The sequence below is a fragment of the Aedes aegypti genome, chromosome 2, assembly GCF_002204515.2.
Source record: "Aedes aegypti strain LVP_AGWG chromosome 2, AaegL5.0 Primary Assembly, whole genome shotgun sequence".
NCBI lineage: Eukaryota > Metazoa > Arthropoda > Insecta > Diptera > Culicidae > Aedes > Aedes aegypti.
The window spans coordinates 291415006-291441913 of record NC_035108.1 but is presented as its reverse complement, the minus strand read 5'-3'; the positions used below and the strand labels follow the sequence as shown (position 1 = coordinate 291441913).

The window sequence follows — 26908 nt, the reverse complement described above, 5'->3', positions numbered from 1 at the left end:
CGTATGCCTATGTTGGCCCAAAAAGCTTTCCCCTCCATGTCGTTGGAAAAAGACCCTACCGGAGGCGGAGATTTCGTTGCTAATTGGCCAGAGGACGAGAGATGTAAGAGGTATAGCTTTGACTTGGAGGAAAGCTATTTATTTTATGATTTGTTTAGACTTTCTCAAGAATTAAAAACTTAATATGCTTCAACCATTAATATCACCAGAAGCATTCTGGAATGAAATGAAGTGATGTCAAGCAAAAACTACATTTTCATGGAATAAAGTTGACTTATAATACTCAAATTAGTAGTTTTTCTTTTTCTTTTTAAATGAAAACAACGATGCAAGATTGGAGGAATCATAACAGGAAAGGGTTGGCTTAAATTTCATCGTAATCTACTGATGGGACTGTTATGCGGGTACTTTCAATATGGGACGCACATAGTTTGGTATTTTTTTCGCATTTTGTCCATACAAAGATACAATTTTAGATATGCTACCAAGAAGTACACTAATAATAAGTACGATTCGTGAAGAAAACTGAAAAATTATGAAAATTCAAATGGGACTGTTATGCGAGTATGGGCAGTTCAGGTCTCGCTATTGTATTTTGTACAAAACATATTGAAAAAAAAAAAAAGATTTTCTACGTAAGCAAATTTACAAGGCATTATTTTTGTATCAAACTGATCCTCGAAGAAAAAGAAAATTAATCAAACAAATGAGTAGAGTGGGGCAAAATTTCGACCTAAGTGGAATAATCAATATTTCCAGAAAAAAAACTATAACAGTTTAAAAGACATAAGCACCACAGAGTGATCCTTCAACACGGTGTCTTTTTCATGTAACATTTTAACAAAAAAATCGGCATGTTTCAAATTTGGACCAATGAAAGCTAAAACCTTCCTATTTCATTTGCTGTTAAAATCAAAATAATCGATCTATCTATCGATCGGGGTCTAGTGCAACTTTTTTTTTTTAATTTTGTTGTGTGTAATATCATATTAAATCCACCGTAAATTAATAGATTTTGGTGAGGTGGACTATTGAAACTTTGCTTTCATCCATTGTTGAAATTTGTTTTGCTTTTACAACTAAGTATGTTAAACAAGTATGTCATTCATCTTTTTGACTTGATCCAGGGACAAATGATCAAAAGACAAAAGGTCGAAAGGACTAAAAATCGAAAGCCAAAATGTTGGATGACAAATGGTCGAAAATGCAAAAGGTCGAAAGGACAGAAGGTCGAAAATGATTAGCATTATGGAAAATTTAAACATCTTAGAATGACGATTTTTACCTTTTGTCCCTTCTTTATTCTTCTTCGACCTTTTGATTTTTGGACCTTTTGTCATAGATTCCAGAATATTGACAAGTTCACATTTGTACCAATTGTACCAAATGACAATAACATTTCATAAATACAATATTCTAACCCAATTGCAATAGCACTGCAATGTTGAAACTATTGTCCATTTGATAGTTGTGATAATTGACAGAGTATTGCTTTTGTTTGCTATGGAAAAGAAAACACAAACAGAATTGCTTACAAATACTCTGAGATGAGCCAGCTTAGAGCTGAAGATCTCTTGAATGAAGATAATAATATTAATAATAATGCTGACCAATACACACTTCCCTGTTGAATTGATGGAAGGAAAAGTGCAAATGATTTCATACAAACATCGATAGGTTTCTTTCACAACAAATCTACCTGTGAAAGATTGATCGTGTGATATTGATAGTAACATTTTTCTCAGAGATCTTAATAAACTGCTGTAATGTTTAGTTGTCTTCTTCTTTCTGGCGTTACATCCCAATTGGGACAAAGCCTGCTTCGCAGCTTAGTGTTCTTATGAGCACTTCCACAGTTATTAACTGAGAGCTTTCTTTGCCAATTGACCATTTTTGCAATTGTATATCGTGTGACAGGTACGATGATACTCTATGCGCTGGGAGTCGAGAAAGTTTCCAACCGGAAAAGATCCTCGACTGGTGGGATTCGAATCCACGACCCTCAGCTTGGTCTTGCTGAATAGCTGCGCGTTTACCGCTGCGGCTATCTGGGCCCTAATGTTTAGTTGTAGCATAGTTTTATTAGAGTTATGCGGAAAACTAATAATAAACCATAAAACAGAACTAAATCCAATTAGCTTTGAAAATGTTACTCAGAAACTTTACGATTTCGCTAGCTTAATAAGGAAAATTGCCGCTTTATACGAAGCGATCTCAAGTACTATGTTTCGTATAGCTACGTTGTGTTCATAACTTCTAAAAGTGCCAGCTCGAACGTCTTTTGATGAAAGAGTGGGCTTATTAAAAATATTATTAAAATAAGTTTTATGCTAAAACCACGAGGAAAATAGAAATGTACTTTTCATTTCATTTAACTTTAACTTTGCTTATCAATTCCATGCTTTTAATTGCATTGCCAAAAAAAAAATATAATGAGTTTATTATGCACTATTTGCACTTCACTATTTCGAAGAACTATGTTGAATGGTTCCGGGTCATTTGGCCGAACGCCGTTTGGCCGAATGCCGTTTTGGCCGAAAGGGTCATTTGGCCGAATGCCATTTGGCCGAATGTCGTTTGGCCGAATTTGTAAAAATAGTGAGCTACAACTACCATGCATTTTGCTATTAAGTTCAAAGCTGAATTTCAAAGAACAGTTTAGAGGAACATCCTAGAGGTAAGCAATTTTTCACTTCTTTGCTAGTGGAAATAGCTGCCACCATAGGTTTTCGCATTGCATTTGTAGTCAGCCAGCTTTTGACAGTTACTAAAACGGTTTACTTATTCGTCCTTCTGTAGCATCAGTTTGCTTCAATCATTCTGATCGTACTTAGTAAATTAATTAAAAACAGTGAGCTTATTTGATGTTAGTATTTTCCGACTCGTCCGGTTCACTGATATACGCTATCAACGGTGCAGAGTTCAGTTAACACTTTGTAATATTAATCTTGGTGGAGAATGACATCACATCATCCTTTGTGTTGAAGATTATATGTTTTAATAAAACTCTTTACTTAGACTGAATTCCAATAACTATGAAAAATATTCAAATATGGAAGAACAGCATATGATCAAAAGAAGGAAAAATCTCTTATAAATTTTAAGCAAGTGTAACGCAAATAACTGTTATATCAGTATAACTACAAAGAACTACCGATGATTTAAAGAAGGTAAAATTCCCTTTGAAAATAAAAGCTAAATTATTTCCAATAATAATGAAACCAGTACAAATCGAAAGAAAAGCCTATGTTTGAAAGAAGGAAAACATTCTGATGAAAATATAAAAAAAAAACTTCGAAACCCTAGCACGCCGTTGGTAATCTACAGCTTAGAGTCTTGACGCGAGCTCACAACTTCGTCCGGAATGAACGGATCGTATTGATTATGCTCTTGGAGCACTTATATATCGACAAACATGATATCCCGCCTCATCTTAAAGATCAACAAATTAATTAGTTGATCAATTATTGGGCCACACTTATGATAATGCTACACATCAGTGTTGAAAAAAAGAGATATTTTTGTTCGTTATTCGGCCAAACGGCATTCGGCCAAATGACCCGTTCGGCCAAATGGCATTCGGCCAAATGGCGTTCGGCCAAACGGCATTCGGCCAAACGGCGTTCGGCCAAATGGCCGGACACCATGTTGAATGGTTACAAAAATAAGTTGAGCTATTAAAAAAAAAAAAATAAATGATGCTCATTTAAATTGTATATTAAAATTGGCATTTTTGAGCTGTTTAATAAAATTAACGCACTTTGTGTACTTCATTGGATTTATAAATAAGAATCGTTTAATAATGACAATTTCAAATCTTGCAAACTCGTATCTTTGAAAAAAAAGGAAATTAGAAAAACTTGTTGATGTTTAAAAATTTACATGTTTCTGAATTATGTTATATTGTTGATTATCTCCCACTTTCATTATTGATCAAACGAATGAAATAAATTTCCAAGCCGTAATTTACAAATACTTACAGTTGTTCAACTAAATGTATTGTGTGATTCTTGGGCATATCACAATTCATATATCATTGAATCTAGCTACCTTGATTTTCCTCTTTGTGTAACGTATTTCTTTTTGTTACAGTATTACTTTTCAAACTTCTTCACTTGCTACCTGATCTCGTACATTTTGTTACGGTTGTGACTACTGATATACCGATTATTCGGCCGCCACAGTATTGGGTCAATTCCCTAGCTACGCCACTACCTATTTGCCTTTTCAATGCTCTGGACAGCAAGTGAATTTGCTCCAAACTGACTTGCAAAAATTGGCTCGCAATAAATCCAAATTCTTTGTCATTGGTGACTTTAATGCCAAACATCGGTTATGAAATCATTCAAAAAGTGATTCCAACGGCAGAATCTTATTTGATGAGTGCTCTTCAGGATATTTCTCAATTCAATACCCAAACAGCCCTACATGTTTTTCCTCTTCTACAAACCCATCTACGATTGATTTGGTCTTAACCAAGGGACTCCGACTCTAGTCATATTTGTAGCCAACCTATTGCTCATGTAGATTTTGATTCTGATCATGTCCCTGTTACATTTGAAATATCCTATGATGCGATTCTCAATCCTATCAGTTCCACTTTCAATTATTTTCGAGCCGACTGGAATATATATGAAACATATATTGACTCGAATTGATGTTAACATTTCTTTACAAACAAAACTTGATATTGCCTCTTGATAACTTGATATGAAACTCAAAAACTTGATATGCTGTTTGAAAGCGCGCACAATTTTAATTTGGGACTTACTAGTCCAATAGAAAATCAAGTTACTCAGGACTTCGAAAATATTCTCAATCAAGAGAACGTTTTCGAAAAATCATGGGAGACTGATATGGAAGAACTGAGAACTATTATTAAAAAACCGATTATTCGGCCGCCACAGTATTGGGTCAGAATCGAACGGTTTTTGCAGAAAATCTGTTGCCGCAAAAGTTGCAAAAGAATCGACAGCTAGACATTTTTACTACAGAATCGCCGAATACCAATGTTTGGTGCAACAATGTTCTTATTTTTATTTATTTTAAAAACACCTACACATTAACGCTTACAGTTGACATTATGCCCTTTGAAAGCAGCACCACACTAGTAAACGGACCAGTAGGCAACGTCCAGTGGCACAATCGGAAAACACTCCTAACGAAAAGCTTACCGGTCTGAAGCGAGAATCGAACCCACCCTCCTTGACACGAGACGACTGAATTCCTGAAGACACTAATCACACGAGCATGAAGCCCACGTGACTAGTTTTTATAATTTAATAGGGTAATTTTTTTACAATTTTACATGCACATTGAATTTAGAGCTATAATAATTCCAGTTAGATATTGCTCTAGACTCCCCGACCAATTTTTTTCGTTTTACAGTGATCACACTATTATGGGTCACCTTGTCACGATTATTAGTCACTTTGTTTCACATGCAATGTAAATGGAAATTACCCATATTAGTGGGTGACCCATAATAGTGTGACCACTGTAGTTGCAAATGAAAGGGGACAATCATGGCTTTCTTGTGTCAAAATTTCAGACATGCCGATTTTTTTGTTTTGAAATTGCTCTACGAAGCACATTGGCTACAATTTTGCTTAAACAATCTGTATCAAAATATTGACCCATTTTTAGTTATGACAGTTTCAAAAATGATTGTTTTAAACGAAATTTTGCCCCACTGGCAAGAAATTCGGAACTAATGTGGGGCAAAAGTGCGCTGACTGAAACACGAAATATTGATACTTTTATAACAGATATACTTTATACCTGCCAAAAACATATGGGGTAAGTGTACCAGTTATGGATATAGTGGTTCCCTATTTCGCCATACGTGATAACTTTAATGTCTTCAAATTTTGAAAATTTTTGGGTGTTGTAGTAGTTAGATTTAAGGTTTATCTTGATGTTAAAGCATTCAAAAAGACGTAAAATGTGAAAGTTATCAAAATATCCCCTATGGCCAAATAGGGAACCACTATGGCCATAACTGGTACACTTTCCCTGTTTGCAGAAAAACGTACATCGAAAATATAAAAAATATGGCCAAATGGGGTTAGTTGTAGTATATTTTAAAATACCAGTTTTTCGCAAAACTGAGAATTAATTAAAAATGGTTAAGCAGTAAAATCTTTACTTAAGGCTAGTAAAGTTGTAGTTAAGTAGCAAAGTAAGGTGGTAAAGTAAGTAAATTAAAAATGGTTTCCGAATATTTATGCAAAAACTAATACATCCCAAAGCATCCTCAAGATAGGTTTGTAGGCTTCAATAAAATAAAGAATCGAATAAGGCTTTATTTTTATTTTGTTTCATGCAATGAAGGTTTTTTTTTCTAAGACCAACACGTTAATGTTTCCAGTGGACGGTTATGTTCTTTGAAGGAAGCACCACACCAGACAACGTACAAGCATGCAACGCCCAATGGCACAGTCGGAAAACCTTTCTCACGAAAAGTTTTTCAGACTGAAGCGAGACTCAAACCCACATTTTTGTCACGATGCGACCAAATACCTGGCGAGCCGCACCGCCACAAAGCCCACAGTTTGGCTAAAAATTATAATTTTAACGTCTAAAATTAACAAATAGCCATAACTTCTCCAATCTACATGTAGTAGTTCGAGTGGAAGTCTTTTACTTGAATAGCGTTCGAACCACCATGTCATTTATTTCACTTGTTTTGAAATGAGCTAAATATCTTAAAAATAGCTTTTTGACCACATTTTATTTTCGAAAAATCACAAGAAAACAAATTACAATATCCATTCACAATGGCGTAATTCCCATCCATGTTTCGATGATGGCGGAGTATCTCCTTCTCCAAGCAGCTGTTTAATGGCTGGGGTTTTCGTGTCTGTAAAAACTCTGCCTTCGTATTTGGTATCGCCGACCAATATTTCATCAGCCTGTAGAAGCTCGTTCAGGACGTAATTGCGAATTTTAGTCGCCAAGCCACCGCCACCGATTATAAAATACCACAAGCTCTTAGCGGTCAGCTCTGGCTTGGCAACAACGACTCGATCAAACTGATTCGGTCGGTGTTTTCTTGTGGGAACCAAAAACTCCAATGTGAGAATATTTTGTATCACATACGGAACGTCCCCCGTACCGTTCTTCCATGGATAGTACAGCTTCCAGTAAGCAGTGTGTTTGATTCTCAGTGTGCTAACCAGCGTTCCGGAAGGGGGTCTATATTTGTCAACATAAGCCAAGTGACCTCCGTCCTCCATCTTGTTGCCTAAATACAGAGTTCCATAGTTTTCTGTACTTTTCATTCGAACACAGGCCGCACCTGTTTCAAAATACGGTTGCACAACTAATACTGCAGCTCTGCTACAAGGACAATCGCAAAAGTTAACAGCAGATGTAATTGTTGCTACTATTAGTAATAAAACTGTTAGGAATATTTGCTTTAGAACACACATCGTGCAATGCCAATAGTTCAAATGGAATCTTTGCAAGCCGTGTAATCTATTAAAAGGGTATTTGAAGCGTAGTAAAACCATTATATGCGGATTACGTTATCTACACTATTCATAATTGATAAACCATACTTTACGTAAAACGAAAGATCCAGATGGTTGTACAACTTCATTTTAATTGCACATAACTGCATATTCGAATAATAGTTGTAGTTGTAGAGCAGGATCTGCAGTTACTTGTTGTCTTCTTATATTTAAAAGACGTAGGTAAATGCCATGTATTTTACAAAATCGCTCTCATCCCCGATAAATCGGACCATTACCAATCGGTATGTGATGACCATGCCATCAAAGAAAAATGTTGAACTGCTAGAAAGTTCGACGAAGGAATAACTGGATAAATTCTCAGGGAGAGACCTTGAAATTATTGGCTTTGGGAAATTCAAGAAACCTCTGGAGCACGGATCGCGTTAGTAGTGTTTGATCTGTTGATCAAATCGCTTGCTTTTGCGAGAGTGAGCGATGAACACTTGTTAGGCGTTAAACGGGTTAGGCGTGAATGTATCATGGATCGCATCACCAATCGCTGGTGGCTCCCAGATCTTTACCTTATCCCACTAACCCAATGTCCTTTCCATGATAACTCTGGAGATGCAGAAGATTCTTCGGTCTCTAGTAACAACGGTTGTCTAGCTAACATTCCTTCCCTTCCCCGATGACCGTAAGGACGTGGCCGGCGCCGTTATTGACTTTTAAATTTGAGCTCTCGATTTGTGCACATTGAAGAATGGTAAGCTAATCCCAAGCCCCATTCATTAATTCCCTGTGCAACTTCGATTGCTCTAGTCAATCACGGAGTAGCAACTACGAATTGTACGGTCATATATGCTCATGCTCATGCTCATGCTCAATAGTTGTACCGTGAAAGAGCAGCTCCTAATTCTGACACTCGCATTGAAATTTATTAAAACGTAATACAATATTTTAATTTGATTAGAAACTAGTAGTCCCGGCAAACTTTGTCTTGCCATCAAGTTGGCATAAAAACCCCATATCTTTTCAACAATCAATAACACATACATAACATATAAACGTCTAAATAATACAATGGTCTGGTAAAAACAATAGCAATGAGCAAATTAAAACAAAAATATAACCAAAATTACAAAATACAAATAATCAATCAAATATTAAACATTTTACTCTTCACCTCATGAATGGAACACTCTGCTCAGACATGTATAAGTCATAATGCTCAGCAGTTTAGTTGTAGCGGAGGGCCATGAATCTCAGAGCATCATGTTATCCATAACGGCTGTTACGGCTTGGTAAATGTAGAAAGTTTCGTCGACGGAGCGGGTGTTCAGACTTGTTCGCTAGAATAGCTGGTGCATCAACTTCGCTGTTGAGAACTTTCGAAATGAACTCTGCTTGCATACTATGTCTTCTCTTTTCCAAAGTGTCAATACCAAGCAGCATGCATCGGTGTCCGTAGGTTGGAGATTGAGGGCATCCTGCCATGGAAGTTTCCTAAGTTTCTGCTGTAAGGACACCAAACCAGCACAGAAGATTCCAGTATCGAGCGTACTAAAGCGCAATCCAATACAGTAACCTCGTCCTTGCGCTCTAAAGTATGACCACAGAGGTAGTAGTCATGTCAGTAGTCATATGGTTCTGCATCCTGCTAAATGAAACTGTGCAACATACAGATACACACAACTTCATAAAGTTACCCAATCCTCGAACGTATTTAAATTCCGCTGAAGTATTTGGTAATCCTCTAAGCTGGTGATAATCATGAATAATTTCACATCATCCGCAAATAACAGGCGGGTACCTCTAACCTTCACACGAGACATGTCGTTGATGTAAAGGGAGAATATGAGAGGACCCAAATTACTCCCCTGCGGAACGCCGGACAAGATTGAAAATTGTTTATGAATATGTAGAACCAATGCGTACTCTCACAGATCTGTCTGCCACGTAAGATTTCAACCGGCGTACAACTGTTAACGACACACTCATTCTTTCTAGCTTGTATAGAAGAATTCCGCGATTGATTCTGTCAAAAGCAGCACTAATTTTTTTTTAATTTCTTTATTAGTATCATTTTAAACATTACATTCATTTCTTATATCTAGGTGTTCTGTGTTATTAGACAACACTATCATCCTAATTTGGTAAAACAAATTTAAGATTTTATTAACATTTTGTTAACAACATATAACATTTCATTTGCCGTTGATTTCACCTGCTTATTAGAAAAAAAAAAACGCTTTACTTTTACTTAACCTAAACATATAACGCATTAATCGTGGCAATAGAAGATTGTAACGATTTTTGCCTGAAATTATTATTTTATTTGACATTTGTTCCAATGTTTCAACATTGGATATTCTATGTAACTCATTGGTACTATACCAGGGAGGAAGCCTCAGAATAATTTTCAAAATTTTATTTTGAATTCTCTGCAGAGCTTTCTTCCTGGTATTACAACAGCTAGTCCATATTGGTACAGCATACAACATGGCTGGCCGGACAATTTGTTTGAATATCAAAAGCTTGTTCTTAAGACAAAGTTTTGATTTTCTATTAATAAGGGGATAGAGACATTTTACATATTTATTACATTTGGCTTGAATGCCCTCAATGTGATCTTTGAAAGTTAAATTCTTATCAAGCATGAGCCCTAGATACTTAACTTCATCTGACCAATTTATTGGAATCCCTCTCATCGTGACAACATGTCTACTTGAAGGTTTCAAATAAAGAGCTTTTGGTTTATGTGGGAATATTATTAGTTGAGTTTTGGAAGCATTAGGAGAAATCTTCCATTTTTGCAAGTATGAAGAAAAAATATCCAAACTTTTTTGCAATCGACTACAGATGACACGCAGACTTCGTCCTTTGGCGGAGAGGCCTGTGTCATCCGCAAACAAGGATTTTTGACATCCCTGAGGTAACTCAGGTAAGTCAGATGTGAAAATATTGTATAATATTGGTCCCAAAATGCTGCCTTGGGGAACACCAGCTCTTACAGGAAGTCTTTCAGATCTGGAGTTCTGATAATTAACCTGAAGTGTACGATTTGACAGATAACTTTGAGTTATTCTAACAATGTATGTTGGAAAATTAAAGTTTTTTAATTTTACAATCAAACCTTTTATGCCAAACACTGTCGAATGCTTTTTCTATGTCTAGAAGAGCAAGACCAGTAGAATAGCCTTCAGATTTGTTGGAACGGATCAAATTTGTTACACGTAAAAGTTGATGAGTGGTCGAATGTCCATGGCGGAATCCGAACTGTTCATTGGGAAAAATTGAATTTTCGTTGATGTGGGCCATCATTCTGTTCAAAATAACCTTTTCAAAAAGTTTACTGATGGAGGAAAGCAAACTGATTGGACGATAGCTAGAAGCTTCTGCAAGATTTTTGTCTGGTTTTAAAATTGGAACAACCTTAGCATTTTTCCATTTGTCAGGAAAATATGCTAATTGAAAACATTTGTTAAATATATCAACTAGAAATGATAAGCTACTTTCTGGAAGTTTCTTGATGAGGATGTAGAAAATTCCGTCATCGCCAGGAGCTTTCATATTTTTGAATTTTTTAATAATAGTTCTCACTTCTTCCAAATCAGTCTCCCAGGCATTTTCGAAAACGTTCTCTTGATTGAGAATATTTTCGAACTCCTGAGTAACTTGATTTTCAATTGGACTAGTAAGTCCTAAATTAAAATTGTGCGCACTTTCATACTGCATAGCAAGTTTTTGAGCTTTTTCGCAATTAGTTAGTAATAATTTGTTTTCCTCTTTCAATGCCGGTATAGGCTTCTGAAGTTTTTTCAAGATTTTAGATAATTTCCAAAAGGGCTTAGAGCCAGGGTCCAATTGAGAAATTTTATTTTCAAAATTTTTGTTTCTTAATTGAGCAAAACGCTTTTTGATTTCTTTCTGCAAATCCTGCCATATAATTTTCATAGCAGGATCGCGAGTGCGTTGAAATTGCCTTCTCCTCACGTTCAAGAGTTTAAGATCATCGTCTATAATCACGGATTCAAATTTTGGAATTGCAATGCTCCTGGCTTCAACAATGGAATTTGTTAAAGTTTCAAGAGCATTGTCAATATCAATTTTAGTTTCTAAAGAAATGTTAACATCAAGATTAGAGTCAACATGCGTTTCATATATATTCCAGTCGGCTCGAAAATAATTGAAAGTGGAGCTGATAGGATTGAGAATCGCTTCATGCGATATTTGAAATGTAACAGGGACATGATCAGAATCAAAATCAGCACGAGTAACTAATTGGCTACAAAGATGACTAGAGTCGGTTAAGACCAAGTCAATCGTAGATGGATTTCTAGAAGAGGAAAAACATGTAGAGCTATCAGGGTATTGAATTGAGAAATATCCTGAAGAGCACTCATCAAATAAAATTCTGCCGTTGGAATTACTTTGAGAATTATTCCATGACCGATGTTTGGCATTAAAGTCACCAATGACAAAAAATTTTGACTTATTGCAAGTTAATTTTCGCAAGTCAGTTTGGAGCAAATTAACTTGCTGTCCAGAGCATTGAAAAGGCAAATAGGCAGCTATGAAAGTATATTTACCAAACTGTTTCCAAAGTTTCAAAAACTTTAGTTTCAAATGATGAAAACAGTTGATGTTTTATACGCCTATGAATGATGATTGCAACTCCCCCACATGCCCCATCAAGTCGATCATTACGATAAACAAAAAAGTTAGGATCTCTTTTGAGTTTAGATCCAGGTTTTAAATACGTTTCGGTAATAACTGCTATATGCACGTTATTAACCGTAAGAAAATTAAACAGCTCGTCCTCTTTACCATTCAGAGAACGAGCATTCCAATTTAAAATATTTAAATTATTATTTGGATCCATTAGAAAAACGTAATCCAATAACAATTTGATTTGTAAATTTTACACCTACTTGAACTGTTTCAGTCATAGTGGTGGCTTTGAACATTGCATCAATCATTAGATTCAATTGTTCAGTTAGAAAATTAAAATCAGAGACAGACATATCATGTGATTTCCCATTAGAATTTCCGGTAGACGAAGAAGTGGAATTACCTGTGGCGGTAGGGTTTTTTCCATTTGATTTGAAACAAGTAGAATGGGTACCCATGGATCGAACAGGGGAGTACAAATTTCCTGCTACGATATCGACAAAGGATTTACCGTGGGTAGATACATTCGAAATTGAAAGATTCGAACGGCTACCCGAAGGATTAAAATTAGTTTGTGAATGAGCATGATTATGATCTTCCTGATGGGTATGATTCATGATCAAGCGATCGTTAACTGAAAAATGAGCATTGTTCGATACTCTACCAGGCAAATTGCGGAAACGACCGTTATCGTAACGGATATTATCTTTCATCTGCCTGGCACGAGCCTCAATGACCCTTTTGCGTGAAGGGCATTCCCAAAAGTTAGCTTTATGAGGGCCCTTGCAATTGGCGCATTCAAACTTTCTGGTATCTTCTTTCACAGGACAGACGTCCTTAGCGTGAGAAGAACCTCCGCAAATCATGCATTTAGCATCCATGCGACAATTTTTTGTACCATGACCCCACTTTTGGCACCGACTGCACTGAGTGGGGTTCTGGTAATTTCCTCCAGGTTTCTGGAAATGTTCCCATGTCACACGGACATCGAACATAAGTTTTGCTTTTTCTAAAGCTTTAATATTATTTAGTTCTTTTTTGTTAAAGTGAACTAAATAATATTCTTGAGAAAGCCCTTTCCGAACAATGCCAGATTGGGTTCTCTTTTTCATAATGATTACTTGGACTGGGGAAAATCCAAGTAAATCATTTATTCCATTTTTGATCTCTTCAGGTAATTTATAGTCACTTGAGAGACCTTTCAAGACGACTTTGAACAAACGTTCAGTTTTGTCGTCATAAGTAAAAAAATGTGCTTCTTTTCTTCAAGATGTCTGAGAAGAAGTTCACGGTCTTTAAGAGTTTCTGGCAAAACGCGACAGTCTCCTTTCTTTGCGATTTGGAAGGAAACCTTGATTCCCCTAATGGAGTTCAAGATATCCTGCCTAAATCCCCCAAATTCGGAACAACTGACCACGATAGGCGGCACTCTTTGCTTCCTCACTTGAATCAAAGAGCCTAGGCTAGAGGCTGCTTCGATTTGGTGTTCGGAAAATTTGTCGAACTGATTGCTCATTTCGATACAATTATTCATTTCACCCTTGGAAGAAAGTTCGCATTCCGGGGAAGCGTCCTTTCTTCCATTCTTGCCACGTGTAGTGACAGTTTTAAAACCCTTTTTTGGAAGGAAGTAGTGAATTCAGAGATTCACCCTTCCTTTTGTTTGTTGTTGATACCATGTTTAATAAGAAACGAAAGAAGACGTGACCTTCGAGAGGTTTTTTCCCAAGACGGTGTTCAAGAAGGATTACCACCGCTAGCTTTCACCAACGGGTCCAAGGAAAAATCGAAGGCACGGGTCCAAACAAGGATCGTAAAGGGATCAATAGTAGAAAAAATAGTACTGTTTTAGTAGCACTGAAAAGTACCGTTTTTAATTTTAGCACCGAAAAGTACTGTTTATGTAGCACTGAAAAGTACTGATTTATTGCTTTAGGTAGTTTTTAAGAAAACTTCCAAGAGCAGAGAGAATTCGTGTACGCACAGCACGAAGGTACGATGCGCACTGAGCAGCTTTAAATCATTATACACAGCGTTCACTTGTAAACCAGCATCCATAGAACGCAAACATAGAGATGTAAATTCGACGTGGTTGAATGTAACTGATCGTTTAGGATAGAAACCTCGTTGAACACTGCTAATAAAATTCTTGCAGGTTTCAAAAAGAAGAAGCATTCATAATAATTTCGAACAAGCGCTTGAGGTAGTTGGCACTTTGCATGTATCACATATTAAAGATTTTAATTATTGGCGTCATCAAAGCAGTGGGGCATTTTTTAAGTAAGGACGCAGTACAGTAAGCCACGAGATATGAGACCTCTCCACCAGGTGGCGCTCGTGAATATTAAACTTGAATCTTGATTTCTCAGAAAGATGATGCCTTCGGCAAACTTGTTCATTAAGTCAAGGGCAATCATTATTTGTCCCAAAGAGATTTGAGATTTTGCCGCCAGGCGGCGCTAGTGAGCATGTAACTTTTGTTTTGCAGATATGGGGTCATGCACAATGGTCTAATGGCAGATGCAGAAGCGGTAGGGGTTTATTCACAAATTTAATGACGCTAAAAACGGCCTTTTTTGACACCCACCCACCCCCTCATAACGCATTTTGTATGAATATTTTTCGAATTCTGTATGATCTGTAACATTCTAAGGACACCAACCCACCCGCTTCAGCGTTATGAAATTTGTAAATGAGTCCTAGTGCTTCACAGTATACCAGCAAGACAATCTGCCATAAAATTTATACCAGCCCTACACCTTCCCGCATGAACTGGTGTAGCTGCAGTGGCATATACGGTCTACAGTTTAATGCATCATCAATTCCTCCCCCTTCCCCTCATTGGTCAGCATTCTGACGCGCCATTATCGCCTAAACATAGATTAACCAGCACTTAAACACTGAGGGTGTCTGTTAGTCCCAAGCAGTTATCTGGTTGGTACCTTGTGTAAGTGCAGCTGATCTGGAAATACTGAAGTAGCAACCACGGGCGGCCAATAAAATTCAAGTTCAAGTTTATGGGGTCACGCAAAAAATATGTCGCGTTGTAATGGGGATGGGGGAGGAAGCCAAGCCAAGCGTGACAAGCTTTACAAAATTTTTGGAAGATTTATACAGAAAGCGTAACAAAGGGTTGGCATTACAAAAATGGAAATGTTGCGTGACATTTGTGTACCAATCATCCCTATTTCCTGATCCTGACCACTTGGAAAGATGGCGTCTGCGGAGAAAATGTTCCTTAGCCCAAGGACTATCATTGAATAATGAAAGGTTTGAGATTTTGGCAAAAGGTGGCGCTAGTGGGTGTGAAATTTTTCTTTTTCAATAGTGTAACGACTGTTTATTACGTTCTTAAACGTTAACAGTTGGCGCCAGCGGCAAAAAGTACAGGCAACAACCTTTCAAACATTCAGTTTCTTCCACTGGCCGCCGTGCGACGACACTGTTGTTTGTATCCCTTTCACTGATCGCGCTACGCTAGATTCTCAAGTTTCTCAAACTTTCAACACAAGCGCATGGAAGAATGGTAGTCGGAGAGCTGTCAAAACGTATGGAAAATAATGAAAAACGTAAGTTACTTGCAATTCGGAAACTGGATCAAAAAAGTAGTGATTAGAAATCAAGTGCAAAGTGAATACATAACTTTTTGTGTTTAGTTCATCTTCCGTGGGGCTTTCTTTGCTTCAGGATTTCGTGTTTACTACCACTGAAAAAGAGCCATCTATTGCCTTTTCAGTTTTGAATATCGCCCTATTCTTTCAGGATCCTGACTACTTAGAAAGATGACACCTTTGGCTAACTTGTCAGGCACTAGTGCCACCTGGTGGTGAAGTTTTGAATCAACTTTCTCGAAAAAATGATAGCCCTTAACATAGTGAACAACGTTGCCGAAGACGCCATCTTTATAAATGGACAAGATTCTGAGATATCGGCAAAGCAAAAGTTTTATGCTCACTAGCATCGCCTAATCTAATCTAATCTAATCTAAGTGCTTGCACAGCCAATATTCAAAAGCATCCTGGAAGCACCGAAATATCTTTCAGTATTTTCTTGTCAGCATTAATATTTGTAGCATATCAATGATTTGATACAAATATTAAAATGGCCAGGCCCACTGTGCAGACTTGGGGTTTGAAGGTAATTAAAAAATTTACAGCGATCAGGTTATTCATGAATGAATATCATGATAGACGAAAAATTTTCAAATTCTGTGGTGGAAGAAACGGGGACAACCGTACCAACCGTTCCATATAAGGAGATAGGCAAAATCGTTGGGAGTGGCGTAGCTAAGAATGTTAATGTGCACTCCATTGTTGTTTGTGGTCCATTTCCTGGGATGGGACACAGGTATTTCTCCTTTGTGTCCTAGCTCTAGAGCCTAGGCTTAAGCGCCATTACTCGCTCTCTGAAACGAAAAGAAAACTAACTCCCACCCGTTTTTCAAATATTTGCGAATAATGTATTGAAGATAAAATCATCGTTTGCAAACCATGTGCTAATGGCTATCTATGCAGTATGTGAAACAATTTTCGAGATTTCTCTCACACTCCTCGTCTCTTTACAAAGTAAGATTATATGCTTGAAAGACGAGTAAGATATTATAATCACTTCTTTCCTCATAAACCCTTACGCAATTGATAGACAGCTTTCTATTATATTCAAAACATATCAACCGCTTCGTTTTTCAAAAGCATATAGTAAACGAAACTCAATATCTTTCAAATGTATGGTGTTGATAACACGAAAAAAATATCAACCTTTGATCCCAGGTAGACCCTTCTACAATGACGTAGTATAATTATTATAATCCAATTCAGTAATTTGAATTTGACTCATGAGCCTTTACCTACAGTTTTAGAATGTGAAATCTTCGTGGATCAGTGCTACCAGATCCCCGTAATCAAATTGTACAATGATTTTCCTGTCATAACACATTGAATGTCGTTATAATCATGAGGATAACTCTCACATAGCTTGAGCTTGAGCTTGAGCTTGAGCTTGATTGGCCGCCCGTGGATGCACTCCAGTATCGCCAGATCAGCTGCACTTACACAAGGAACCAACCGAATGACTGCTTGGGACTAACAGGCATCCTCAGTGTATAAGTGCTGGTGATCTTCTATTTTTAGGCAACAATGGCACCTGCCACGTCAGAATGCAGACCAATGAGGGGAAGGGGGAGGAATTGATGATGCATTGAACTGACTCCCACGTAGACCGTATATTCCACGTCAGTTCATGCGGGTGTGTATGGATTGGGGGAAAGGCATGGTAGAGAGGTTTGCTTTTGTGGTTAGCAGACTGCCTATGTATCAGGCGTAAGAAAGGCGTGCGCGTGGAAGTAGGAAGCGTTAGGGAAACGGTTTCTTGTCCGTCTCTGGTTCTAGCGTTTGCTATGAACGAATAGTATGAGTTGGATATATTTAGAATGGAAGATAGAACCAAGTGAGAGATATACAACTACAAAGTACGAGGAAAGGGACGGGCCTGGGATTGAACCCATGACCTTCTGCATATGAAGCAGAAGCGGTAGCCATCAGACCACCAACCCCGTCTAATCATGAGGATAACTCTCACATATTTCATGAAATGCTGACAAACAATTGGTCATCGATTGTGCAGTTCGCGCTGTTTAGTTTCGATGGAAATTACAAACCATGCAAGATTCATTTGGAACAAACTCACCGGATCCAACTTTCAGCTGAAACGTTTCATCGTCTAGGAACCGTTCAAGAGGGATGATGAGCCTGCCGATGATCCAACATGCACTGTCAATTCTTCATATTTGCGGCATAATTTCATGATAGAACGGCTTACATATCACATATCCAATTGAACGAACATAAATGAGCTCGAATTAAATTCAAAAATTGCAGATAAGGCGGCATCCAAAAATTACGTAACGCTGTAGGGGGAGTGGGGGAGGTGGAGTAGGCTCAAGCGTTACGGCTCATACAAAAAAGTGCGATCATCATTTCGTCACGCTAAACTAGGTTATACATTTCATGTAACACAAAAACTGCCGACTGTTGAAGAAATGTTATACTTGGTCTTATTTTTGCGTATTTTTTTCTTTTGTAAAATATATATATTCTAACTAACTTTCGGTTAGAATCCATCCGATACAATCGATTTACTGAACTTATCGTTAACATCAAACGGCACCAGGTTTGTGTAAAGTATTTTCTGAACCTTAAAAATGGTTTCCGGCGTGGCACTGGTGGAAAATATAGTGATCAAATTGAATGATCAAAGTGTTCGAGACCGCACCCCTCAGGTAATGAGTCATTTTATCAAAACTCTTCGTTGTGGTAAGTGTAAGTACATTGTATCTGAGATGCTCCACAAGAATTTTTGATATTTTTTTTTCAGTCGGTATATATTTATATTTATATTTAAGTTTATTAAACACGCTTTTTTTATCTCTTGCAGATATGTGAAATAAAAAATGTTTTTAAATTCCATTCATCGGTGAAATTCTGAACTGCTATAGGGTGTCCCAGAAAACATGGGCACGACTTCACCATACTGCCTATTTCAAGACTAATGCAGATATAATCTGATTTTCTCGCATTTTATTATTGCACTAATTAACCTGAATACCTATACAAAGCACTTAGCGTAGCAAAAGAACATTGCAACGATTTTTGTCTAAAATTATTGATAATTTTATTCAACATTTGTTCCAATGTTTCAACATTGGATATTCTATCTAAATCATTAGTACTATACCAGAAAAGCAACTTCAGAATAATCCCCCCCCTCCCTTTATGTACTTACATTCACATGTGCGTTGTTCATATCCTCACTATCGGATGAACTTGCCTAAACTTTAAATAGAAAGTTAACAAACAAGAGATTTTTTTATTTTCTACCACAGTAAATTTAAACCACTCAAATTTCGGTGGTCTCACCAACAATAGAATCGACCTATCTTGGCACCTAGGCAAGTGGTCGACCCAAAACCAGTCATATGTTATCCTGTGCCGTTCACGTGACCAAAGCAGCGCTCATATCCCTCTTCGAGGTTACTGTGTAGCGAGCGCGGCAAAAAGGGGTCGCTCCTCAATTTGGTATTAAATTGGCGACCCAAAGGCAATCGGGGTCTGCGTGTCTTCCTTATAAGGAATTACAACTCGCGCATTCAACAGATTTCGCTTATACGGCGTGCCGCGCTCCTCGGCGGCTGACACACTCGCCTTATGAGCAGAAACATCAACAGCGAGCTTTGAGGCCGGTCACCGTCGTCGCGTCGTATTTAATACCTAGGGGTAGGCGGGGCAAGATGCCCACAGGCTAGTTGCTGCGGTTATATGAAAAATATAAATTCTCGCTCTAGTCCACTTTTTGGGTGTCATTTGGGCTCAATAACAACCTTGCTACATTTCAGCTCGAGGGTTAAAACTAATTTAGCGCCACCCGTTCATATTTTTTATGAATTTACTATGTGAAAATTTGCTTTTGCAGAAAAATCGCTAGAGGTCAAACATTGTCCTCCATAAAATTTCTGAACCTTGATAGGTGTTTTTACAGTAAAGAACATTGTCGAATTGCGGTCTTCGAACTATCCGATCTAAAAAAAAAACCTTATTTTGTAGGGAACGAGAGAAACCCGAAATTCAGTGACCTAGTTTTAACTTTTTTATTTCTTAAAGTCCTCTGGTTTGCTGTGTGCTACTTTTAATTGAAGAGTCTTCTAAATGAAATTCATCGAAATTCGTCGATTACAGCGGCATCTATGGTTAATAGAACCGTTTGTTTTCTCCATACATTTGGTTTATTTTCTTCATACACAACAAAAAAATAAATTAATATCGGCCGACGTAAATTTTCGGTTATGTATCAAGAATCGAACATAAGTGAATTCAATCACATCTATTTTACAACAATATTCCGCTCATAACGTAATCGGATCTAATCGATGAAAACTTAATCCAAGTAACAACACATAACTTGTATCAAATTGAACTCACTTTCATCAGTGTGGTGAGATGACCGATAGGTTCGTATACGACTCTCACTCGCTAGACCAGGTTTCAATTCCCGGTCATAATTTTGCATCTTTTTCATTAACTTCTCAAACCGATTCTTTTGATTGCTAGACTGGTTTTATACGCTTAAAAAATGTAATTGTACATCATATTTGCGACGGAACGGATATGCAGCTAAAAAGTCGTGAGATTACACTTTATTTTTTGATGTGTACAAACTTCAAACTCGTTTAAGGGGGGCTTTGGAGTTGAAGGATTCCACTCATATTTTCACAGTAGCTTCTCGGGTGCAATTGAACAAATATGAGATGTGTAACTCAAGTTTTTGTAGTTTGATCATCCTAGTGTTCATCTTGTCCCGTCTACCCCTACTGCACTGCAACTTCCAACCGGAGAGAAACGACGAGGTTAATGGCGGCGCCCTACTCACTTGGCGTACACATCGCTGTGTCATAAAGGTTGGTTGTGTGATATGTTTTGTATGTTTACCTTCTTGGTCAGCTTGGTTTGATGAGTAAATGTTGTACAGTGGAAGGTTAGTCAGTCTTATACAAAAAAACACGTATCTCACTTGTATTGAATTGGTAAAATCAACTAGAACATAACATTTAGCTAAAATGAAAGTTCTTTCAACTTCGCTATGAATAAAATTAATAAAAAGCTGTTCAAAAATGCCTTCGATATTTTCACCTGTCCGGAGTTTTCTCTCCAAAAGCGAGTGGCTTGCTTCTGTACCACATTTCCAAGATCAGCTACTGTATAGCCATGCCATACGAAGAGGTCAGTTGATTCTCAGAGAATGGTTAACTTTTATGAGGCTAATTGCATATTTACGACTTTATCCAAGTGTCTCCAATTCATTGCAACGACCGAAGGGAACGCCAAAAACAAAAAAACGGTGGAAAACGAGCGAAACTGAAAACTGAACTTGATCGCAATGTACCATTACCGTACTGTGGGAAAATTGATTGGTAAAGCATTTTTTTGTAGTTTTGCAAAACTTACTGCTTTCGTAGCTTATTGTTGTTTCCTTCAAAACAAGTCGATAGGTAGCTACAGTATAAGTGCAGAATACATTGATATACCCCTTTACGTCTGTCTGGTGACGAAACGTCCTGATTGGTGACTATTTAATTTTCTACCATATATGGCGCTGTAGTCTCTCATGCTGGCAAGTTGTGATTCAACAATGTTCGATTATTTAGTCACATGGGGTTTACTTTATAAGATGTGCTGTGGTATAGTTATGGGAGTATTACATCTCTTTATACATACATTAGGGTATTTTTAAAAGGAATCAGTACTGTCCATCTTCGCACAGTCGGCTTATGTTTCATTGTTTACAGCAGTGCTTCTCAACCTTTTTTGAGCTGCGACCCCCTTTAGATTTTCAAAACTTCCAAGAAACCCTGAAAATTATTGTTCTAGAAATCATATTTTTTTGATACCGAAGGATATCCATTGCGTTATGCAAAGACTTTACATATTGAAATAATATTGAAATTGTTTACTTGAAGTATTTACTATAATCGCCTCGACATTCAGTAAAATTGTGTCCAGAAATCCAACAAGGATCTTGAAAAAAAAATACTTTGTCTGATATGGTAAGGACGTCCTTACCAGGCACAATTTTTTTGAGAATCCGCCACTGACAATTCAACAAAACTACTATGGAACTCTGGAGAAGCCCACCAATAATTTTAGAAGAAGACTATACCTTGTATAATTCTTGAAGTCCTTTAAGTAATTTTCAAAAACGATTATATAACGGTTGTTAATGGGAAGAGCCCGTTAAAAAATTAAACTGGAATTTTTAAGGAACTTGTCAAAAAAAATCGTCCAGAATCATCCCAAAAATTGAACCAAAACCATATATCTGCTTCCTGGGCTATCAAAAAAATTGCAAACTTTTGAAAAATTCTGTCGTAAACAGTCAAAATATTCAGAAATTACCTGTCAGGAATCCCTTGTAAAGGACAAAATTCTTAAGAGTTTTTCAACGATTTAACAAGGCAAAAATCTGTCAATGCTTGAGCAAAAACGATGTTGGAAATATTCCATGGATACCTACATGAACGAACGTAGTTATTACATCTAACTGAGATTTACAATAAATTGAGTCAATTTTTGCATTGGCTTCGCGGACCCCCTGAGAATGCTTCGCGGCCCCCTAGGGGTCCGCGGACCACCGGTTGGGAAACCCTGGTTTACAGTATGCAACACACACGAAGACGGAATTCAACTCAATTTTGGGTTGTTTCAACGTAATTCCGTAGTTGAGCCCAATAACTCAATTTTGGCTAAATTTCCAAGGTCCCCACTAGGTAGTTTGGCTTTAATTCCATTAGAAAAATATACTCAATTTTGGGTTGATTTAACGCAAAATTGAGTTCTTTCGACCCAAACATAAGAAAAGTTGCATTTACCCAAATTTGGCTTATTGGGCCAAAGTACCCCCATTGGGTAGATGCAGCTCTCTCCATTTTTGACAACATTCGTGTGGGAGAAAGAGAAAACCGAGAGATTTTGGGTTGAAAATATAATCGATATACTTAATTTTGGGTAAAGTAAACTCAAAAATTAGGTAAAAATATTTCTCCGTGCATATTTGTTAATTTAATTACAGATAACAAATACACGAATAACAATATAGCTTTATTTACACACGCATCTATATGCCATCTTATTCAAAATTATACGCAGAATTATGGAGTAACTTAGTCAATTAGTCAAGTTAACCAGAATAATTCAAAATAGTCACAAAAATCAAAGGTTACGTGATTATTTCACTAAAAACTTAACGTGTAAACACTACTATTGGTCAATCTGACCCATTTGTGGTAAATTTTTGCACAATATTGAATATGCTCGTTATGTCAGAGTTGCATGATCATTTGGGGCCGTCCATAAATGACGTTTTTCACTGTTTTTTGACACCCCCTCCTTCCTCGTAGCATTTAGTCACAAATGCTGATACCCCCCCTTGGAAAATGCGTAGCATATCAAGTAAACCACCCCCCCCCCCCTACATTTTTTACTTGTTTTCCTCAGCGATTGGGCTAAAATAAAACATTAAAATCCAGAAATTCAAAGCAAAATTTGATATTAAGCTGATTGTAAAACGAAAGAGAATCTGACAACTGTTCGCGTTGAAAATCGATCAAATTGGTTGCTTGCTGATGGTGAACAATCGGATAAATTTTCAACGCGAAGCGCTGTTTAGTTCTCAAGACTTGAGTGCTCTTGATAACTCAAGGTGTGGCTTTGTTCTATAATCATCTTAACTGATATTAATTACTTTCGGAAACGTCAGGATAATCAGATATGATGAGATAATATTGTACTCTTTTGAAGAATTAAAACTCCAACAGAAAATATTAATAAAACTAAAACGATTTATTCTATATCTTGTTAGCAAATGGAAAAACAACATTTTCACTGAACTTATTAAACTTCTAATGTCGTGATAAATAAATAGAATAGATTGGACCTGAATACAATTTAATATTCACATAGCTATTTGAAGCTTCATAAAAGCTGTTTGATTGTATTTATCATGAAATATTTAAATTTCTCAGAAAATTTTTACCTTATCATATTAATGTTTTGAAGCTGAATTATCATTTTATAACCCAAGTTCAATAAGTCAAACAAAAAAGTTTGATAAAAAATGTTTTTTTTTTCAGCGCTTCTCTTTTTACTAAAATTATTCAAAATGCTACGTCCACTAGTCGAGACCTCCCTCCCCCCTAGTCACACATTCCGTAAAGACCCCCCTCCCCCCTGAAATGCTACGTCATTTGTAGGCGACCCCTTTCAGTCATTACATATTTTGTTTTTGTTACTCAATCTTGTCCTTTCGATACTTCAGCGTAGCGAACCAGTCCTACATTGTGATTATCACCTGCGTTTGCTGTTCGTATACCTACTTACAGTGTCACGTCTGCTGTATGTTGATGTTTATTATGACAGACAAGTTTTGCAAGGAGCAAAAAATAGCTTGATATTTGTATCGTCGTTTTTTTCTAGTCATGACAGAATGTCTGAGAAATGGGGAAATCTATACTATTTATCATGTATAGAAATGGGAAAATTTGACTTGAAACTCAAGGCTGGTTTTCGGAAAATTTTATTCGCCCAATCTAATTAAAGGTTGTTTATTGAAACAACTGCCATTTGCAGAATAAGTTGGTACCGTACAACGGGGTAACTTTGGTAATACGGGTAACTTTGATAGTGCGAGAACCACAACATGTTAAACGAAATTTCTGTAGATCAGTTAAGCAAAACGAATGCAGAAGTAAAGAATATTAGTATCACACCTCATGTCAAAGCTGTTTTCGTTGGAATCAAGTGCATTTGAGGATGCAAATATTAAAAAATATATTTTTTGCTACGCTTACAAACAATATGTGCTATGATCACTATTTGATGAAATCATAATGAGTTCGTCACTTATCCTTGACAGTCTGAATTCGGTCTCAAATCTCTTAGCGAAAACCAGTTTTACAAACTGGGACCATTTTTGTAATCTAAGTCAGAAATTACCATATAGCGTTAAACGCCTAGAGGTATGCAACGCCCTATAAATGTTCCGTAATTCATTGAATTTTGTTCGATTTATACTCCATTATCAAAGTTATCCCAAAACAGAAAACCGACTTTCGATTATATGAAAATTAATATATCCATTCAGAATAAACCTTTTGACAATCTATCAAGTGTAATCGATATCTAGGATGTCAGTACTTGTTTTAAAAATATAAATTGTTATTCTTTGAAACAGAATGCTTACATATTGAAGTTTTGTTCGAAAAAATTATCAAAGTTACCCCGTTTTACGGTAATCACTTTTCAATGACTGTGCCATTGGTGGCCTGATTACTTAAAAAAAGCACTTTACAACGAAATGTCACTGAACCTTTTCCACACAAAAATCACTGATGTCACGATTTTTACGATCTGATCACCATTCGTTAAAAACTTGAAAAAAATATTTAGGGACGAAATATGCAGAGTGATTGAAATTACGCTAATGTAACTTTTTATTTCACGAAGGATGAAGATTTGAATCGCAATATTAAATTTCGTATAGACTTTTTCAACCGTGGATATTAGGAATGTAAAATCTATTCTTATTTTTTATCTATCTATTCTATTTATCGTATTTCAGAAAACTTTGGAAAAATTCAAACCGACTCCCTTCAACTAGTGCTGTGAGTTTATATAAAAAGGAATACCTGGAGTGGACGACAAAAGCTGAAGTTTGCAGTTTGTTTCACTCTCTTCGAATGTTAGTCTAGAAATATATTTAGATTTTTTCACTTTCACCACCGTTTTACCTTTCAAAACCCCCCCCTAGAGCCAAATCCTGATATCGCTATTGGGCCCTAGTAAAAATGAAGCAAATGTCAAAACTGAAAAAGCAGTTTAATCAGTATCAGTAATAAAAGACAACTCGAAAAAAGAAATAAAAATACTGAAGTTTTACTGGCTTAATCGAACAGCTGTGTATTTCTATTTATTTTTCAATTTTTGATTAACATCAAACAATGTTTAAAGAGTTTATTTCCAATCCCTCAAAATAACAAGCGAGACGGAGTAGTGCGTAGTCCGTTGATTCCGTTAAATGCTTCTGTGGACCGAGCGAGGGAATCAAGCTCATTCGTGTCCGGTTCGCATTGTGCGAGCGTGTAAAAATTGTCGTGTTCAGTCGAGCATGGATTGCCAACTGGTGAGCTCGTTTCATGCTCATAATAACATAGTTTTATCGTGGCAACGTTCGTCACTACAAGTGTCGACACGAACCCTTATACCTGTTTCGTATGGTCGATGTTCAAACAGACTGGACCATATGTTCATTAATTGCTTCAGGGAAACGTATCTCAAGCAATCAGAACATCAACATGTTTGCATTATTTTCTGTAACATCTACAAAAATTCTTAAAGTTCTTATCGCATCTATACAACGTCATAATATCATCTATTCCGGTCTGTCTAAACACTGACCATATAAACATTATATACCTTTTTTCGTCATTATTAAAAATAATCTTTGAATAGTTCGACATTAAATCTCGCATAACTTTTAAGAAGGATCTATCAAGCATTGAAAGGCTCTCTTTCATCAATCACTATATATTTGTTGAGTTTTGTGTATGAAACGAACATTTTTTTTATCTATAGTGACAAATTTTCCTAAAGCTTTAGTATTGCACTATTAAAAAAGAGCGAGAGAGGAGAGAACCTTTCATCATCATTTGAGGTGATTATAGAACGAAGCCAAACCTCAAATTTTCAAAAGCACAATACTTGAGAACCAAACAGCGCTCTGCGTTGAAAATTTATCCCAGTGGTCACCACCAGCAAGCAAGTTATTTGATTGGTTTTCAACGTGAACTATTGTCAGATTTTTCAGTCTTGTGCACTTGAAAATTCGAAGTTTAGTTTTGTTTTGTAATCACCTTAAGTAAGAATCGTATTTTTATCCATGGATCGCATCTCCTACCAAAGGTGACTCCCAGATCCTTTTCCTCCCTCACTAATCAAAACCCTCCCCGTGATGATTGTGGAGATGCAGAAGTATTCTCGGTCTCTATAAGCAACAATCATTATTACACACCAACATTCCTTTGCCATCCCAAATGATTGTAAGGACTTGGCCGGCGCCGTTTTTGATCAATAATATGAGAACTGCTAAAATGTGCACTTCGAAGGTAAGCAGAAAGTATCATTCCTTATTCATTTGAATCGAAGTGCAATTCTTATCAGTTCCGATTAATCCCGGAG

General features: G+C 36.8%; 1 protein-coding gene and 1 long non-coding RNA gene across 2 annotated transcripts in view; one reads left to right on the top strand and one right to left on the bottom strand.

Moving 5' to 3' along the window:
- The window catches only part of LOC5569183 (myosin-2 essential light chain), a 63810-nt gene that overhangs the window by 5170 nt on the left and 31732 nt on the right, over window positions 1-26908 (top strand). The window lies entirely within an intron of this gene.
- On the bottom strand, window positions 19747-22234 carry LOC110676646. The gene is made up of 2 exons (XR_002500595.1): window positions 20609-22234; window positions 19747-20501 (listed from the first exon to the last, which is right to left on the bottom strand). It is a non-coding gene; the product is annotated as an uncharacterized LOC110676646 (long non-coding RNA).